This window comes from Borostomias antarcticus, assembly GCF_949987555.1.
Source record: "Borostomias antarcticus genome assembly, chromosome: 18".
NCBI classification, from domain to species: Eukaryota; Metazoa; Chordata; class Actinopteri; order Stomiiformes; family Stomiidae; genus Borostomias; species Borostomias antarcticus.
In genome coordinates, this window is record NC_140251.1 from 24,549,650 (window position 1) to 24,564,125 (window position 14,476).

Consider the following 14,476-nt stretch of genomic DNA (forward strand, 5'->3'; position numbering starts at 1 on the left):
TGTTCCTGCTCCTGTGAAGAGGATGAGGACTGTGTGTTCTTAGGCAGCATCACAGCTGATGGTGAGCCATGGATGGTCAACATAAACATCGATGACAGACGTGTGCCATTCAAAATAGACACTGGTGCTGATGTTACAGTTATGCCTCACACTGTTTTTCAAGAGATCTACAGAGACAAGGATCCACCTACCCTCCGGAAGTCAACTAAGCCACTGATGGGACCTGGGAGGAGTCCACTAGATGTTGTGGGCGTCGCCGAACTGTTGCTAAGGAGAGGAGAGAAAGAGGTGCTGGAGGATGTGTATGTCACTCGACACCTGCACACTGCGTTGCTGGGGAGACCTGCTATTAGTAAGATGGAGCTTGTGGCACGTCTTGACAGTATCACGATGGAGACGCTCAAGACAACCTACCCAAAGATATGCAGTGGTCTCGGCGAGATGAGACAGCCGTATGCAATCAGGCTGAAACCTGGGGCCCAACCATTCTCACTGAAGACACCCAGAAGGATTCCGTTGCCACTGATGGACAAAGTCAGGCAAGAGCTGTCCCGCATGGAAAGCCTTGGAGTGATCAGCCGAATCGAGGAGCCAACTGACTGGTGTGCCGGCATTGTGGTGGTTCCCAAGAAGACAGGTGCTGTTCGCATCTGTGTTGATCTCACAAACCTCAATGAGTCAGTGTGCCGGGAAAAGTACACCCTACCAACAGTGGAGGAAACACTGGGAATGCTGGCTGGAGCCAGAATATTCAGCAAGTTAGACGCGAACATGGGGTTTTGGCAAATACCTCTGACGGAAGATTCATCAAAGTACACCACCTTCATCACGCCCTTTGGCAGATATTACTTCAACCGTCTACCTTTCGGCATCGCCTCTGCCCCCGAACACTTCCAAAACAGAATGGTGACAGAGGTCACGGGAGGGCTGGAGGGTGTAGTCTGCCACATGGACGATGTGCTGGTGTGGGGCCGATCACAAGAGGAACATGATGCTCGTCTGCACGTCGTGCTGGGGAGGATTGAGAAGGCCGGAATCACCCTGAACATCGATAAGTGCGACCTGTCGAAAGAAGAGGTGACCTTTCTAGGCCATATAATCTCCACCAGTGGTATTAGCCCTGACCCGAGTAAGACAGAGGCTGTGAGGAGGATGGAGGAGCCGACGAATGTGAGTGAGCTGAGGAGCTTTCTCGGCATGGTAAACCAGCTGGGGAAGTTTATCCCACAGCTGGCGGAGAGAGATAAGCCGCTGCGGGACCTTCTGTCAAAGAAGAACTGCTGGTTGTGGGGCTTCGAGCAGGCCAGGGCCTTTCAAGATTTGAAGGATGCACTAATATCCCCACCAGTGTTGGCCATGTACGACTCCAACAGGGAGTGCAAAGTCTCAGCGGACGCGTCATCCTATGGCTTAGGGAGTGTGCTTCTCCAAAAATGGGATGGAGTGTGGAGACCTGTAGCCTATGTGTCGCGGTCTCTCACACAAACTGAGCAGAGATACGCGCAGGTTGAGAAGGAAGCCTTGGGCCTGACCTGGGCTTGCGAGAGGTTTCGCAACTTTCTCATCGGCAGACACTTCCAGCTAGAGACAGACCACAAGCCGCTCCTGAGTCTGCTGGGGTCTCAGCCGTTGGATGCTCTTCCTCCACGGATTCTGCGCTTCCGGATGCGCCTGATGCGCTATTCTTACTCCATTGCTCATGTGCCAGGGAAGTGCCTGTGGACTGCCGATACACTCTCACGTGCTCCTGTGAAGAGGAGAGAGACACCGGATGAGAAGGAGTTATTCGAGAGTACTAACATCTACGTGGACATGATAATGGAGAACCTGCCAGCGAGCACCGCCTACCTGGACGAGCTGAGAGAGCAGCTGAAGAGGGACAGTGTGTGCGCACGGTGATGCAGCTGAGTGCAGAGGGATGGCCAGCACACAACAACAGTGAACCTGCTCTCAGGCTGTACTGGGCGGAACAGGCGCTATTCACAGTAGAGGATGGACTTTTGCTGAGGGGAAGCAGGCTCGTCATCCCTTCAACAATGAGAAATGAAGTGCTTGCCAGGCTGCATGAAGGCCACCAGGGGGTGGTAAAGTGCAGGGAGCGCGCAAGACAGTCTGTATGGTGGCCTGGGCTGAGCCAGCAGCTGAACGAATTAGTCCTCAACTGCCGAACATGTAGCAAAGAGAGACAGAACCAAAAGGAGCCGCTGATGCCATCTCAATACCCAGGGCGACCATGGCAGAAATTGGGAGCAGACCTGTTCATGCTGGAGAGCAAGACATACCTGCTGGTTGTGGATTACGCATCAAGATACGTGGAGATCGCTCTGCTGACCCCCACAAAATCAACAGATGTCATCCACCACCTCAAATCGATCTACGCACGGCACGGCATCCCAGAGGAACTGGTGACGGACAACGGGCCGCAGTTCTCTGGAATGGCCTTTGCGGCATTTGCGGCGTCCTACGGATTTCGTCATGTCACAAGCAGCCCGAAATATCCTCAAAGTAATGGGGAAGCAGAACGGGCTGTCAAGACAATAAAAGGTCTCCTGAAGAAGGCAGCTGACCCATACCGCGCTCTGCTGGCGTACAGAGCCACCCCGCTGCATAACGGGTACAGTCCGGCTCAACTTCTGATGGGAAGGAGACTCCGCACGACGGTGCCTACACTTCCTGCTCTACTGGCCCCTGCTCTTCCCGACAGTGCGGCGGTGGTCCTGAAGGAAGAGGTAAAGAGGAGGAGAGACGCACAAAGCTACAATCGGCGTCATCGTGCAAGATGTCTCGACAGACTCACTCCTGGAAAGGAAGTGTGGGTCACCGATCAAAATGCAACTGGAGTCGTGGTCAGCAGTCACCCTACTCCACGGTCGTACGTCGTGGATGGACCTCATGGGACGGTACGGAGAAACCGGCGCCATCTCATCCCCATGGAGCCCTCACCGGCGCAGAGTGGTGGTGGTGCTGCGGAGCAACCTCTGGGATGTGTCCCAAAGCAGGGTTCTACAGAAACAATGGACCAGAATGTCCCAGAACCACCAGCTACTCCCAGAACCAGGTCTGGGAGAGTTGTGGTGAAACCTACTAGGTTGGACTTGTGAAAAAAAAAATAGAAAGAAAGAGATGTGTTTATGCTCTTGTTTTGTGTTATATAGATATATACTATAGGGTTGTTAGTATAATTGTTTATTTGATCAGGTTCAGATCAGACCTTTTAGTTATAGAGGCAGAATAATCCTCTAAGGTCTGATGAATCAATGGCAGTCTACCCATTGATTCTAGAAAGAGAGATGTGGTGTTATTGTTATTGTTACAGGCCACCGTAGTGACGTCAGGTTGGGTTGGCTAGGTTAGGGGCGGGAGAACGGGAGAGGAGATGTTAGAGCGAGAGAACGAGACGTAATAAAGACACTACATTGAAATACAGAAGGACTCACGTGTATGTGTAAAAGAATAACACGACAGACAGCTAACCAGCCAGGTAACACATAAACCAAACGAGTGTGTTTGCCCCCTAAGCCTCAGTTGCCAAACTATAAGTTGAATTTATTTGTCTCTGTTATGAAGTAAGTCTCATACATCTCATTAGTTTGATCTGCGCTCTTCTTCCAACAGGACAAGTGTTTCTACCACTCAAAGACCAGAACATCACAAGAGGTGCAATTATCACAAAAAGCGATCGTAGCCTGTATTTACGGTTTGAAGAGGGCAATGCAAAGCTCACCCTAGCGACCCGTAGCCTACGCTGTAACATTCACGCCACATAATAGTTTTAACGAGGCAGATCAGTTGAGGTAGGCTAGACTGGTTTGGCCAGTGAAAAAGTACAACACCCAACGACAGGATATGTCTATGTTCTAGATGTCGAAAATCAAGTTCACTTCATGTTGTAGCCTATAAGCCATTTTTGGTTACTTGACGATTTGAGCATTCCGTTGTTTGATGACTTGCAAAACAATAGAATAACCAAGCTATTATGGGCAGATATAACATTGCCTGAGCGTTCCTGTGTGTTGGGAGGGGTGTGTGTGTGTGGGCGTGTGTGAGTAGCCTACTATTTTAAGATGTATGTATGTTTATTTGTGTATTTTTGTATCATGTTTCTTACTTATTTACGATTTAATTATATTGCTTGTTTATTGTAACTGTTGCCAAAATCGGAGTGCCCCTGTCAAAATGCTCCCCGTTCAAACTAAGCTTGTGCTTTCTAGGGTAGCATCCAGGCACCTGCTGGACATGTAAAGATGTCCCCACAACACGTGTGAAGTATGTCGGGCTTTGCAAACAATAAAAAGGGAGTGGTCAGATTTTCAATTTAATTCAAACCTTTATTATTAACCCTATAGAGTAATAAGGTATTTCAGTAGGCCTATGTTATTTTATTGCAAGGCGGGTGCTATAACAATTCACCTTAATGTAGGCTAGGCTACTTTGTTCCTATAGGAACGGGATACTCAAATAAATTAACAATACTTGAAAATTGAATAAGATGTACTTGTTTAAATTAATTCCAATACACCTGAGTTCATGGTTTACAACCACTCATCTACAACTTACCTAAATAAATACATACCAGTACATAATAAGGTGAACAGTAGCCTAGCTCTAAAAATAGCTCTAAAATGGAACATGACATGACATGTAGGTTTACAACCCTGAGAAATAAAGTAATCAAATGCCTAAGACAGGCTAAGGCATCTCTTTTTAACATTATTAATGAGGCAAATGGTAACTAAGTTGATCTGGGATAATCTGAAGAAACTGACAGGAAAAGATCATGGAAACTCAAGGAAAAGACGAACTAAATGTAAATGGCTGCCTAACTCAAGATGCAATACAAGTCGCAACAGCTTTCAACACCTACTTTGTGGATTCTGTTAAGGCTCTAACATACTGTACAGCCCGCCTACCAATGCTCACATGCAGTGAGATGAAACACATCCTGTCTTCTACCAATGCTCACATGCAGTGAGATGAAACACATCCTGTCTTCTACCAATGCTCACATGCAGTGAGATGAAACACATCCTGTCTTCTACCAATGCTCACATGCAGTGAGATGAAACACATCCTGTCTTCTACCAATGCTCACATGCAGTGAGATGAAACACATCCTGTCTTCTACCAATGCTCACATGCAGTGAGATGAAACACATCCTGTCTTCTACCAATGCTTACATGCAGTGCCAGTAGATGAAACACATCCTGTCTTCTACCAATGCTTACATGCAGTGAGATGAAACACATCCTGTCTTCTACCAATGCTCACATGCAGTGAGATGAAACACATCCTGTCTTCTACCAATGCTTACATGCAGTGCCAGTAGATGAAACACATCCTGTCTTCTACCAATGCTCACATGCAGTGAGATGAAACACATCCTGTCTTCTACCAATGCTTACATGCAGTGCCAGTAGATGAAACACATCCTGTCTTCTACCAATGCTTACATGCAGTGCCAGTAGATGAAACACATCCTGTCTTCTACCAATGCTCACATGCAGTGCCAGTAGATGAAACACATCCTGTCTTCTACCAATGCTTACATGCAGTGAGATGAAACACATCCTGTCTTCTACCAATGCTTACATGCAGTGCCAGTAGATGAAACACATCCTGTCTTCGCCATAAATGAAGTATCGGAATCTCAAGTGGCAAAAATATTAAGATCAAGAACTAAATATTAAGATCAAGAACAAAAGCTCTAAAGCGAAGGATGTGTTTGGGCTGGACTCCTCTTTCCTGAAGAAGCATAGGGAGTCACTCTCAGAGCCCATGCCCAAAGTGGTTAATGCCTCTGTTAGAAAGGCTGTGTATCCACAGGTCTGGAAGTCAGCTATCATCACACCATTTTTTAAGTCAGGGAATATAAATGAGGTTAGCAACTACAGACTCATTAGCATTCTCTCTATAGTCTCAAAGATAGCTGAGAAGAGTATAGCTGAGCAACTAATCACCTATCTCAACAATAGTCCCTATCCACTTCACCCTATGCAGTTTGGGTTCAAAACCAACCATTCCACTGAAACCAGAAACTGCTTCTTTTTAGAGACTGTAAAAGTGAAAATGGACAAGGGGGGCGTGATTGAAGCCGTGTTTTTAGACCTGAAAAAGGCTGTTGATACCACCAGTCACAATGTGCTCATCACTAAGCTGTCCATGTTTAATTTTTCACCTCATGCCTTAAATTGGATGAGATCATATCTTGAGGGTAGAACACAATGTGTCAGAATAAATGGTGATCTATCACCCCCCTTGAACATGATGTGGGTGTGCCACAGGGATGCATCCTGGGCCCTCTCCTGTTCAGTCTGTACTGTACATAAATGACCTGCCCTCTGTCTGCTCTGGTTCTCTAGTCCACATGTATGCGGATGACACAGTCATCTTTGTGCATGCTAAAAACAAAGCAGAGACAGCAAGCAAACTCAATGCAACCATGATACAGGTAGTTCAATGGCTCACTGACTGCTGCCTCCACCTGAATGCAAAGAAAACCATCTGTATGTTCTTTGAAACCAGGCCAGGTCCAGCCTGGCTTATAGGCTTGTTTCTGTTCAGGACTGGTCGAACGGAAGCTAGTCCAACACTAAAATAGCTGTGAATTGAAATGACATGAAATAATGTCTGATAAATTAAGGTCCGCCGGGGCCTTGAACCCCCGTCTCCCGGGTGGGAGTCCTGTGCTCTCACCACTACTCTACTTGTGCAGCGGAGATCGGCGGGTTGGTTTTGGTGTCCTTCTTCCAGTCCCTAGTCAGTCCCTCCAGAAAAACGCGATTATGCGATCGCATAATTCATTGCATAATCAGGCAAAAGGCGCAGATTATGCAAGGGTCACATAATTTTAGAAAGAGCGCATTTTCACCGTGATAATCACTGAACTCCGTGCAAAAAACGTTGAATATGCGGGGCTCGCTTGATTTCATACTTTCCGCATTTTTCTGCTTCAGGTTGTAATGTTTTTCACCTCGTTTGTAGGGTTGCCACCTTCAATGGGGAAAGATAAGGGACACCTTGCCAGCAGTCCCATGCTCACGGAACACAAATCAAGCAGGGGTCTGGGGGTCCTCCCCCATGAGATTATGAGTGTCAGACATCTCATTTCCTGCATTCTAGTGAATTGCACCAATTTCTGTTTAATATATCAAGTTCAAAGTCCTCTGCTATTCTCATCATGAATAAAGGAAATAAATAGCCAATCAGAGTAGGCTAAAGCACAGCTGCATCGATTATATTAAGATCAAATCAATAAACATCAGATCATAGACATGGGCAAAATGTTTGGTCTGATAAACTTGGAAATAGCAAATGACCTGGACGACCACAGAGACCAGACATCGGGGGTTGTTTATAAGTTCCAATGCTGCCTTTTAAGGCTGCCTTCAATCATGACGCCGGTCTATACCGTACCTGGTCTAGGCGCTCTTGCATAGCCTATGGTTTTGTTATTTCTCGTATCATTCCAAGCATATGCAGACGTAGTGTAGGCTATATGCATTAGAGTGGGGTGTGCACGAAAATACAGGACAGGTTCTTGCATTTTTCGCATATTCTTGCAATATTCGCAATTTCCCGCAACTTCAGAAAATCCCCGCATTTTCAACGCATAAAATCACATAAAAACCCTGCATATTCCATTGTATAATCAAGGATTTTTGCCTGCATAATCAAGGATTTTTGCCCGCGTTTTTCTGGAGGGACTGCCTAGTGTGGGTTGGGGTTAGAATAAGAGTTGGGGTTAGAATAAGGGTTGGGGTTGGGACAGGATCTGACCTATAAGGCAAGGGGTAAAGGTTGGAGTGAAAGGATGAACATGTGGACGTTTGGGGTATAGTCCCATAAAGTCATCCCCACTGGGGCCTTGAAACCCCGTCTCCCGGGTGGGAGTCCTATGCTTTCACCGCTACTCTACTTGTGCAGTAGAGATCGGCAGGTTGATTTTGTTGTCCTTTATTTTGGTGTGCTGGGACTACTGCCTCTTGTGGTAGCAACATAGAACTGCGGGTCAACAACCCGACGGAGGAAGGGAGAGAGGGAGGGAAGGAGGGAGGGAGTGACAACCAGACATTTGCTATCTTTGGTGCGCTGGCTTACAGCCACGCACAAAAAGAGCATCCAAAACACCTGATCCAGATGTCTTCGCTGCTGGTGAGAGGCTCCAAGTGGTGACAGAATGCAAATACCTTGGAATCACCCTAGATTGCAAGCTTACATTTAAAAAACAGGTTAAAAAGGTCACACAAACAGTCAAATTCAATCTATCAAATTTTAGGTACATTAGAAACTGTCTGAACATTGAAGCTGCAAAATTGTACTTCCATGCAATCATGTCCCATCTCACTTTCTTTCTCTCCAGCTGGACCCAGGCCTGCAAAACAAGTCTAGCACCCATACAATCAGTTTACAAACAGGCTCTGAAGGTTCTGGACAAAAAACCTATCTGTCACCACCACTGCAATATCCTAGATAAGCATGCCCTTTTAAGCTGGGACAACATCATAAAGCTAACGGATGCCAGTCTGGTTTTTAAAATCCTCTGTGGTCTGGCCCCACCACCACTCAGATGTTTTCACTGAGCAGCAGATACAGCAGATCTGTGATAGCGGGTGATTTTATAGTCCCACTGAGGAAAAGCTCATTCAGCCAGTCAGCCTTCTCAGTGAGAGCTGCTGAGACCTGGAACTCCATACCAATTCACATCCGCAATACTGAAACACACAGATCATTCAAGCACACTCTCAAAACATGGCTAAGAAATAATCATGCATGTGACCATAACAGCCCTGGTCACACTACAGCCTCCTGACCTTGCCTGCCTGCTTGCCTGCCTGTTCATGTGGTACCTTTACATCTGTCTGTCTGTCTGTCTGCTCGTATGCCATTGTCTGTCTAGTACTGTCCTTGCTTTTTGTCGTTGTAATCTGTCTTGTATTCTCTCTGCATTTTGTATTATATTTTCATTTCTTGTCTGTTAATTAGTATGTTCTAAATGTGCATGACATGTCTTTTTACTGTCTTATCTTTTCCTAATCTGTTTTTTAAAATGTCTTTCTTACTGTTTTTATCCTGCACTTAACATCTTTCCCAGGGACAGCAGTTGAAAACTAGCTACTCAGCTAACACTGGCACATTTACTATGAGGGCTCATTTTCTGTGTTCCTAAAATTGTTGATTAATGTGCATTGTCCCTGTAAAAAATAAACTGAATAAAGAATAAAGTAAAGTAATAACAGGCTATAATTTTAGCACAGCAGTGCAGAGATTACAAGATTGGATTCAAGATTATTTTAATAGCAAGGAATGTGCGCCGGACATGGAAGACAAACAAGGATAGAAATGGGCACGGCTGATTAGCTGATAACTCTTGTAGGCTAGTAGACTATTAACTAACAAGTAGTTTGTTGTTCAGCACAAGTTCGGTCTGAACCCATCGTAAATCCCTTAGCGATGCCCTCCGTTCATCCCGTTACAGTTTTAGCTCGATTAGAGCAAAATGATACCTTTTAAAAAGGAGAGTTGCAGTATAGCGCACATCTACTCTACCTGCGCAAATTAGGTCCTTAGTGTGGGCCTGCAATACACTATATGAAAATGAATGATGAAGACAAGGTTTTTGTAGGCTACATACATCACTGGAATGTAGCGTTTTAAAATTGTATTGAGCCAAATAAATTATAGGGACTATCCATATCTTAATATAAATCCAATCTGTGAACAAAAACAACATTTCCTTATGTAAAGGGAAAATTTGATGACATGGCTTTTCTAGCTGTCTGTATCCTAGGCGTAGTGGTGGGGTACAGACAGCCAGAAAAGCCATGTCACCAAATTCCTCACCACTTACATAAGAAAATGTTGTTCTCAGATTGGATTTATATTAGGCTATGGATAGTGACCCGACAGTCAGTACGGGTCAGTTGCCTACTATTTTATTCCCTTCTTTCACATTCTTCACGTCGTAGCTAGCACTACCCGTTTACTTCAGGTTTTGTTTGCCTCCACTACTTCCTGCCACCACACTGCGCACGCAACTGCACTGATGCAACTGTGACGTCGACTCCAAATTGGTCTATTCGACACAACAGTACACCTCCCTTCTCTCTCACTCCTGCTCCCATGCACCCACCTGGAAACAGGAGCTGAGCGTTGCAGCTGAGAGCAGAACTGTGGAAAGAGACACATACAGGTTAAACACCCCATACTGTATAAAAACCCTCATACTGTCTCTGTGTGTCAGTTGGTCCTTGGTCCTTGTGTGAATCATGTGTTTGTTTGGATTATAAGAGATGAGTCTGACTAATGCTATCTGCAGGTGCAGTTTGATTTACTTGACCTAAAACAGCACAGAGATCAACAAGGTTACTCATGAGGGTGAAAGTCTCATGGAAGATGGAAAGATGGTCAGGTAGGTGAATACTGGAAGTGTGGTGAATAGCTGTATGAAAGATATATTGTGTGCTGTAATAATGTTAGTGTTTGGAGTCGACTCACAGTAACTACAGCACACTTTAAGAACAATCCTCATTTCATTTCAAACCTTTATTTATACTCTGAAGCACTGAGGTTTTGTTCATTTACAGTGAAAATAGAGAAAAATAGAGAAAATAGAGAAACACTCATAGAGAAAAATAGAGAAACACTCATAGAAACACTGCCCCCATCTCTCTCTCTCTCCTCTCTTTCTTTCTCTCCTCCTCCTACCTTTACCCTTAAGATTTCAAAATACTCACTTTATTTTGTTGGCACTACATCTGAAAACTGTACTCTGCTTCGCCCGTCCAAAATGTCTCCTTGACTGTTGTTGGGCATCACCCAGATGAAGTATGCAGAAGGTGGAGCTATAAACTTGCTTGACTTGTCTACTGTACATGCCAGTGGGTCTGACTCACAGAGCACAGTATTAGCTAGAGAACACTGAGCATGTATTGTGGTGTATTATCAGTCACTGTCATTTATTTCATTTGTTTCAAATTTGTAACCCTGCTGTTTTTATGTATAATTACACCACATCAATCTTTATTATATTCCATTTCTTTTATTGTGTTTTATCGATATTTAGCCTACTGTAGCCTGCTATGCATTGTCAGGGGCGTGCTGTAGCTCCTCCCACTGTAGCCCCTCTTCCTCCTGTCACCCCTGAAATATTAATGTTTCGCCCATATTTGCCTCTTTCCTGCGAAATATGATGTAGAAAGAGGTATGTGTCTGTCATCCCCCAGTCCCATTATCATTTTGCCCCTTATAACTCCTTATTTCCCCATCCATAATGTATCAGTTATGTTCTGTTTATATATTATATTCATGTGTCGTGTCGATATTGTCGTTTAATTTTCGTTTTGTTTGTGGATTATTTCGGATTCTTTTAGTTGGGGCTGCAGTCTGTAAAGTGTCCTGTTAGCTTATTGCATGCTATTGCTACTGTTTGTACAGGTGGGCTTCATTTTCTCAGATGTTCTTACATTCTCAAATACTTGCTGTTAGTTCTTGTATTATCTGGCTCTTTCCTGCGAAATATGATGTAGAAAGAGTTGGGGCTGCAGTCTGGAAAGCGTCCCGTTAGCTGATTGCATGCTATTGCTACTGTTTGTACAGAGACCAATAAATGGATCGTTCATATGACCAAAAAGATCCCACGTTGTCCGCCTGATCTCCCTTCTACACAACACAACGCAGAGACAGGACACACCGGTCACACCATGTTAACAGCTTAAATATGAACAGGGATGGAAAGTAATACTGTTTATCTTATCTGAATGGGCTGGACTGGTGAAGTGTACAGCTGGATTTGGAGAGACAGAGAGAAAGAGAGAGCGGGAGACAGGGAGAGAGAGCAGGCGAGGGAAAGAGATAGGGCAGGAGGGAGAGAGAGTTAGAGACAGAGGGAGACAGAGAGAGACAGACAGAGAGAGAGATAGGGCAGGAGAGAGAGACGGTGAGAGAGAGAGCAGGCGAGGGAGAGAGATAGGGCAGGAGGGAGAGAGAGTAAGAGACAGAGGGAGACAGAGAGAGACAGACAGAGAGAGAGATAGGGCAGGAGAGAGGGATGGGTGAGAGAGAGAAGGCTGTAAACACAAGGACAGATCATGAGTCTCAGGGCGTATTCAAATATGAAGCGCGCATTTAGTGCGGTTTAGTCCCGGGGGCTAAATGCAAAAAATGACAGATTGTTTCATTTTGATTTGTCACGGTTATGTTCAGACTGCCTTTTTACCAACCGAGCCAAATTTGATAACAACGGCATGCAGTGCTGAGGTCGCTCGTTGATTGGATGGAAATTCTGACGGGGGTCATTCCAGAGATTCGAGGGAACCGAGCGCGAGCTGATGGTGTTAGCCAGACAGAAAATATGAAAAACATTCGGAAGGTGTGTGGTGCTATTACTGTTGATTTGATGCCATTACCAAATCACCATTGACCAACAAGACCAACAGACCTCTCAAAGCCACTCTGCTTCAGTTGTTCGCTGAATATATTGAATACTTCTGAATTTTTGTGGGTTCTTTTTAGAATGTCATTGATTTCCTCGTCTATATATATATATATTCTCTCTCTCTCTCTCTCTCTCTATATATATATATATATATATATATATATATATTTATTTATTTATATATATATATATATATATATATATATACATATGTATGTATATATATATGTGTGTGTGTATATGCATTTTTACGTTTTGGAACCCTATAGCCTAATATTTATAGTCTGTGTTTGTAGTCTGTGTTTGAAATGCCTGTCTGTCAAATGGCTCTGTCATATGCCAGCCTGTATCAAAGTAGGGTATGTCTAATCATATCTATAATAAAATGTTGAGTACAGTATGTCATGACATTGTACATGGTTTGTTATTAATTCAAAATACTAAGATACTGTGCAGTATACTTTAATTCTCAAAAATAATATTGCATTGGTTTTCAGAATAAGAAAAAGTGATAAAAAGAGGAAAAACCAAGGCAAAAGTGAAATCTTGAAACATCTTGAGACATTCCAAGACATCATAAGACATCTTCCAATAGTGACATCTTAAGACATCTTGAGACATAAATATTCGACATGTCTTAAGACATGTCTTCAGACATGTCTTCACTGACAAAATACATCTCAAGATGTCTTCACAAATGTGTCTTAAGACATCTCAAGACAAGGTGATGACTGGGTATGTTGTCAATCAAAATCTGTTCAATCAGTTCAATCAGTAATGTTACAGGGCTCAGTTTCCATGTAATTTTATATTGACTGCTCTAAATTATCTTTGCCAGCAGGTGTCAGTAGTGTATACAGCATTTAATGAGGGCTTGAGTAATGAATCTATTACACAATGTGCCTCGAAGCCTCTGTGTTTCAGAAAGCCTCATTTCGCCATCACTAACTACAGTAGGCTACTTCCTCGCAAATCCTCCTTTTAGTGCTGCTGGTAACTTCAGTGCCATAAGGAAGTTAGCCTGATACACCGGACATTTCACAAGTGTCTGTTCTGCTTTAATCTGAACGGCTTTTGAAGAACATTTAAAATTGTTTGCATTAAACATAAACAGACATGATGGCAACGAGCGTTTCTAACTTGCAGCCGCTTCTGTGAAGTTTAAAATAGTTTGCAAACATTCGCGTAGGAAGGCGAAAGTGAAGCTGAGAGCCAAAGGCAAAAGTGCCTATTTATATTGCAGATTTAAACCCAAAGCTAATGGGGAGCTTGATAACAGGTAATCTGTAAACTCTAGAGCCTTCTCTCTTGCTGAGTGGAAACGTTTGAGTTATTTTCCGCTGCGCCACACCTATCAGCCCCAAGAACACAATGCTGATTCTCTCCCTATTTGAAAAATCTGCTTAAACACTAACTATATTAAATAACAACTCACATCTCTCTCACTGTTATTTCCACTGATATTCTGAAAGGTTATTCTGAAATAAAGTAGCCTACTTACTCTGTATTGTCCTCTCCGCTTTGAGATGGTATTATTCTGTGGTTGATGCAAGAATGCATCAGAGCTCATCAAGAGTGGTACTTTGCCTTCTTTTTTGGACCATAGAGATGAATAGCATATTTTCTTGCCGGTAGAGCCTCTGGAAGGCAATCAGTCAAGCCAAAGGTTCTCAGATCCTGAAGCTCATTTATGTGCTTGTCACGTTTATTGAAAGCTGTGGATTTGCCTATTTTTATGTAGGTCTATCTCGCATCAACCACAGACATGCCAGTCTCACATCTGCCTCCCACTGAAGATGCTTTTGAACAGCACGTCCTGGTGCCACAGTCATGTCGCTAAACCCCTAATTTTGGAATCCAGTTGGAAAAGGTTGGATACTAAAAGATGATGTATCACTACAGCCAGTCCTTTTCAAAAAGGAGTCTGCACCGAAAGCTGTGAGAGATCTCACCCATCTCTATTGCAATGATACAGATTGCAATAAAACAAGAAAGTGCCAGTGTCTGTCTGTGGGATTGCACTGCACAGAATATTGCTCCTG

The 14,476-nt window shown here is 44.1% G+C and overlaps 1 pseudogene across 1 annotated transcript in view; it reads left to right on the plus strand.

Annotated features, from left to right (window-relative positions):
- The first annotated feature begins 2,207 nt into the window (after positions 1 to 2,207).
- LOC311320987 (H(+)/Cl(-) exchange transporter 5-like) overlaps positions 2,208 to 14,476 on the plus strand; it is a 40,494-nt pseudogene continuing 28,225 nt past the window's right edge. The window contains exon 1 of the transcript in view: positions 2,208 to 2,729. The product of the transcript in view is annotated as a H(+)/Cl(-) exchange transporter 5-like (transcript). The remainder of the gene's footprint in view (positions 2,730 to 14,476) is intronic.